Source organism: Lichenostomus cassidix, chromosome 1, assembly GCF_008360975.1.
Source record: "Lichenostomus cassidix isolate B80296 chromosome 1, HeHo_3.0, whole genome shotgun sequence".
NCBI lineage: Eukaryota > Metazoa > Chordata > Aves > Passeriformes > Meliphagidae > Lichenostomus > Lichenostomus cassidix.
Genome location: NC_139479.1, coordinates 97,994,262 through 98,000,228, shown reverse-complemented (window position 1 = coordinate 98,000,228; position 5,967 = coordinate 97,994,262). Strand labels below are relative to the sequence as shown.

The following is a 5,967-nucleotide window of genomic DNA, read 5'->3' as shown; positions in this document are numbered from 1 at the left end:
GATCCCTTTCTCCAAGTTCTGCTGAAGGCATCCATCTTTTCATGGCAAGCAATTGTACTCTGTTTTAATCATGATTATCCAAACTTAACAATTTAACCTTGCTATACAATATATTTTACTAATCTTACTCTAAGACACAGATATTTGCCTGGTGAAATACTCTATAGATGTGTACAAAAAAGCATTATATTAGCCTACCTGAGTAATGAATATACTCAGACTGGTTACTCTTCTTTCTTGCACCAGTGCATTGCTGATACTGATTAGGAAATCTTTATTGAGTTTACCCTGTGCAAAGGCTTCAGACAAAAACTGTGTCACAGTTCTGGGTTTAGAGTCCTTTTAAATACAAAATGTTTAAAAATCAGAAGGACAGGGACAAGTGCAAAATAAATATGTGCCAGGTACTCTTAAATTATTTGAAATATTTAATAAGGGTTAGGGAATATCTCTGGGTAGCTAAATATTTGATGGGTAATTTCTAATGAAGAGTGAATGGGACAATGAAACACAGCAATGTATGAGAACCTCCTAGATGATATTTTTTTTAATAGAAGTGCCAATACTCCTAACACACAAAAGCTTCAGAATGCTCCTGGCTGAACTGGGTGGAAGTGACTTGTCTTTTCTTGAATGTAAAACTGCAGCCAATAAGTAACTGTTCATCTGCTTCTTCAGTCAGAAACATGTATCTCATACGTGTGCTCATAGCTAAAGCTGAAGTGAAATATTAGAAGTTTTGAGATAACAGATGACAAGAATCAGCTGCACAACATAAAGTGATTTTGCAGAGAAAATATCAGTTCTGAACAGATGGTGTTATGTCCTGTTATCTATACTCATGCTGCTTGTCAGAAATGTATCAAAATCTGGTACCCAAAAACATGGAAAAACTGGTGGGCACACTGTTACAAATCCATGAGAAGGTGGCATGTGTGTTTATTGTACTGCAGGAAAAGCAGACCTCTAATTAATAAAAAGATGCTGGTTCATTTCAGGATGAGCTATGGGCCCACCAGAGACACATCTCAACCCAGGCCCATGTGTGAAACACTACTGTCACAGAGTTGGTAAAAATTGCTTTGTGTTTTATGATGGAAAAGACCCAGGACCTCCAGCTGGTGCTCTCAAAACTCACAGGAGAGTTGGGCACCGCAAGAATGAAGCCCTTGACCATCCCTCAATATCTCACCTTAGCTGGGTATTTTAAATTTACAATCTGTGTCGATGTTTTTGAGAGCTGACCTGCCATGACGTTGTCATAATGTATGTTTTAGGACTCAGGGTCCTTCAAATGCTTAGGTGAAAAAGGTAAAAGCCCCTGTGAATACGATCAAAAACATTAAAATTATATTCAAACTGTATTTCTAGGCCAAATATTCAGCTCTCTATCACTTTTATTTCTTTATCATGCCAGACTGATAACTTATATTTTAATCAACGGACCAGCATATTGAAGGTATTTTGGGATTCAAAGGCTATCAAAGTTAGGAACTCTTGCTCAGAAGCATCACAGTTCAGACACTTTTGCAAAAATGGATGTTGCTTCTTGTGGTTAAAGTCCTATGTGCTATAAATACAAAAGCTGAAAAACTGTGAATTTATACTGACTGTGAACAGAGACAGAGTGATAAAAAGGTTTATATTAATCTGGATTTCCCTTTCAGATTGTTAGAGCCAACATGGCCTATTTTCAAGGACCCTGGCAAGACCTACTTAACTGTGGCTGAGGTATCTGTGGCTATAGACAAATATCGCTTGACACTTCCAATTGTGATTATATTTCCATTTCAAAACAACATGGGTGGTATTCAGTCACTCTTTTAGTTGTTCTGTCTTGTACTTGACATAGCCTGAAATCATACTGAAAGCCTAAATTTAAACGCTGGATATTACACTTGCCATACAATATTGCCCTATATACATATCTGCACATGACAGACCCTCCCTTACTCTAGCCAGCTGAATATATTGCCATCTTTATTAGCAGAAGAACTGAGGGTGAGACATCCTTTGTTTTCTAGGTGGATTCTGAATGTTATGAAAACTCAGGTGGGAACTAAAGTTTCATGAAGTCAATGTAGACATAAGAGGATTTTTCATAATAGTGTAGCTCAGCCTTGGAAGGTTCCGGCATTTGGGAGTGCCAGTTTGGAGAGATGCACATTAGTTCACAGGTTTCTGGAAGGGGAGCTGCAGCTTGAACAGTAGGCAGCACTGATTGACCTCTTGTGAATCCAAACATGAGTCTGTAGCAGTACTATACACTGGGAACTTTGTGGTACTGAATGTTACAGTTCAAGACTAAATGGAAAGAAGACTGAATTAGACAAGAAATACCCTCACCCTGGGAGTTTACAATAGCATTGCAAAGTTTTGTCCAGGGTTTAGTCTGCAGCACAGACCAGGCTCTAAGGATGGAAAATTCCATACATTTCTTGCATGCCGGTTAAAGAAAATATTTTTACAAAAGCTCATGGTGGATAGATAGAATAAGACAGTGCACTCAGGTTTTCTTGCCATACAACCAGTTTGTTATTGGAAGTTAGTTCTATGACTTCTAGTAATTAACCATCATTAGCTCAAATTATAGTTTAATAGTTGAACTATGGATTTATAATCTTGGTAATAATAATGAAATAAACCTCACCCTCTTCTAAATGTTGGCTTAGAAGTAGAGAGGAAGAACTTAAATAGACACCATAAGAATTTCTTAATGACTTTTATCTTACCTTAGTGAAAATATCTTTACATAAAATTGTGCCAAAGGATAGAAAAAATTTTGCATATTTAAGAAGTCATTATATGAAATCGAGATCTAAGGAACCATCAAACCTTGAAACAGAGAGAGGTACTGGCTCACCTAACTGAAATGGAGGGAAGAGGGGGACATAGGTTTAAATTTATTTGAGTTGAGAGGAAGTTGAAAAGTTTTAAAAAGAGTAATTTCAGAGAGATAGGTTTCTGAATTCAATGTCCATCTGCAAACCTGAGGAAGAAAAAGATAAGTTTAGGCCCAGATAGAAAAAGGGGCGACTGCTGTGGCTCCTTCTGCAGCTTTTGTGTTTACACTCTGGGTCTTGTCTGAGCTGTGAGTGATTTCTGTTGTGAGCATGTTGTGTTCCAAAAGGCTGCACTGTTACAAGAATAAAAATTTCTTCTGGCAGTGCCAAACACAGGACACAGAAGAGAAAGAATTCAGTAATGAGAGTGCAGGTGGGGTGTGCTAAATGGGTTTGGAGCTGTGCAGGGGGGTGGCAGCAGGAGGAAACCCCTTGTACTGTAACATTACCTTAAGGCTCACCCCACATATTGAGCTGTCAGGTCTGAGAGAAAAGACACATAGGAATCCATTTTTCTATTTGATGTGTCATGGTAGGATTGAGGAATGAAAAAGAAAAGCAAAATTAGATTTAACCAGCAGTACTTAGGAGGTAATGCAGTAAAAATTGGAAGGGTGCTAGCAGCCTTTAGGAAAGAGATGAAGGTTCAGTAACACAGGCCATTATTTGTGTTACTTGAAGTGTCTGCATTTCTGTGATTCTACATTTTTCTCTGACATGTTTATTTCTAGGGTACTTTAAAACACTAACTGCCTTTGTAGCTGGTAAGAATTGCTTACAAGCATAAAAGCATCAAAATATCAAAGTAGCCATTTAAACAACAGATAATGAACAAGAGAAGCAAGTCTACCTTTGAAGAAATCAACAAAAGGTGAGAAAATTGTTAACTTTGTGAAACTAACAATACTTTTACAGACCCATAATGAAAAATTGCTATAACAACAATTAGTACCTTCAAACAACTGTCTTGACCAGTTCCTAATTAATTGGTTGCCTTATCCATTGTTTTTTGGGTTTACAAATGATTTGGTCATATTGGCATTATGCATAGCCTTTCCCCACCTTGTTAATCAGGAAATGTAATCAATATTTACTTTAAGATATGTTTCTGGCATTAGCTAAATACTAGAAAAAAGACTTACAGTTTGTTACATTAAGGATGAAATTATTTAGACAAATGAATCATTGAATAGATAATTGGGGATCTCTGGTGAAAATGAAGAACCAAATGTGCTCCTATGTTCATATTGTTCTGATACATAGTTTTAATACAGCTGGTCTTAGGACAATTACCTGTAAGTATAACTTTGAAGTGAAAAATCAAGTAATTTTCTTGAGCACTTTAATTAAGATGATGTCTTCACCATTGTTTAATCTATACAAAAAGGACATCTGCTTGACTGTGCTTACATTGTTTTCACTGAAGATGATTTCCCCTGGCTCAAATCAAACCTTCTTTTACCATGGACATGGTGGCAAGACAAAAAAAGAAATAATTCCTTTGTGTAAATGGAGGAGTGCATCATTGAGGTCTGTGGCTTTGCACATTTTCTGCAGTTTTGTGTTTGTTTTGAGGTTAAAAATCAGCTGCTCGAAACTGTGGTTGTGACTTGGAAAGGGTAATAGAGTAGTATAGTGTGTGTTTTCAATAGATTTTCAATAGATCAGCTCATCTGCTTGTTGTTCAAGCCTGGGAAACAAGTAGTGGTAATCTGTTTTTCTGCATTTGTTTTCTAGTTTGTCAGGAAAAGTTGTGTCTGAAGGGTTGAACAAATTGCAACCATCTTGTCAGATAATGTTCTGAAATGCGTGCAGTATCCAGCTTCCCTCAGTCCCTCATGGTTTCAATGGGAACTTCAGTCTTGAGCTATTTCAGTAGATGCCCTATTTAAAAGAACATACAGCTGACAGTGGGAAAAGAAGGTGCAAACTGCCAGTTTTAACCCTAAATGGGTTCATTTGAAATTTGTTTTCTTCTAAAATTTAACAGACTCCACAGCTTACCCTGTATTCCAGGGATTTCTTATTCATATCTGCTAGTCTTTTCTGATCACTCCTCACCAGCCGTGAAAAACAAATGAGGGGATATAATTAAGCTTTGACAAAGGAAGAAAGTGCCTTGAATTTGAAACCTGAAAAGGGAGAAATGGAGCTGATAGGGGAAAGCAGACAAGAAGTTTATTTAGTTGTTCACAAGAACATGCTCATTCAGATGTATTGATTAAAGCATGGACATCATCACCACGCCCTGGGTAGGACCTTAGTTCTTGCTTTTCTCTCAGTAAGCATTGCACATATGTTGTGCTAGCTGGTGAATGTATTGCCTAGCTCTTCAGGGCTTGTTGTCTCTGCCTAACCCTGCTTGTGGAAAAGAGATTAGGATTTAAAACAGGACTCCTCTCAGTCCTAGCGTCAATGGGAACAAAACTCTGGGGGGAAGTATTTGGTAATACTAGAACTATTTACCTCAGATTTATTATTTTCGCACCAGAAATTGAAGATATTCAGACACCCACACTTATGAGCTTGCCTAAGTATGATGCTAGGTTAATTAATGGTTCTAAATTCTCTAAGGTATTTAAATTATCAGTAGCTCATTTCTTGATAGGCAATCAAATGGCATTTACCAAAATGAGAACTGAAACCTTTTTGCATTTTAGAGTAATATTTGTCTTGTCTAATAAAATATTAAACCAAGTTAATTTTTCATTTCAGAGGCATTAGACCCCAAGACTTTTTTTCAAAGAGTAGGTATTTCAAGATTCAACTAGAAAAATATTGCCTCTGGTATCAACTTTTTTAACTGCCCTCCCATGCAATACACTGAGACTACCAAAATCTGTAATAATTTTCTATGCGGTACTGTGTCTATAAAATATAAATCATTAGAGTTATGTGGTTAATATTTCCTTTCACAGTACTATACTTGCAGCTGGTAATAGTCATAGCTATAACTAACAGATTTAGATCTTCAACAACCTTTTTTTTTTAAGGGAAGAAAAGGGGATTGATAGTGCTGTCATATATGTTTGCTTAGTACTACCTGGACTGCCTATATTCTGTCACTCTGAAGAAAAAACACTATTGGTAGCCCAGAATCCTGTTTTTCCTGTGTGATTATTGA

The 5,967-nt window shown here is 36.9% G+C and overlaps 1 long non-coding RNA gene across 1 annotated transcript; it reads right to left on the bottom strand.

The window, feature by feature from the left end:
• Window positions 1–292: 292 nt before the first annotated feature.
• On the bottom strand, window positions 293–4,990 carry LOC146445385 (uncharacterized). Its single transcript, XR_014851801.1, has 3 exons — window positions 4,848–4,990; window positions 4,137–4,727; window positions 293–2,304 (listed from the first exon to the last, which is right to left on the bottom strand). It is a non-coding gene; the product is annotated as an uncharacterized LOC146445385 (long non-coding RNA).
• Between the last annotated feature and the right edge of the window lie 977 nt (window positions 4,991–5,967).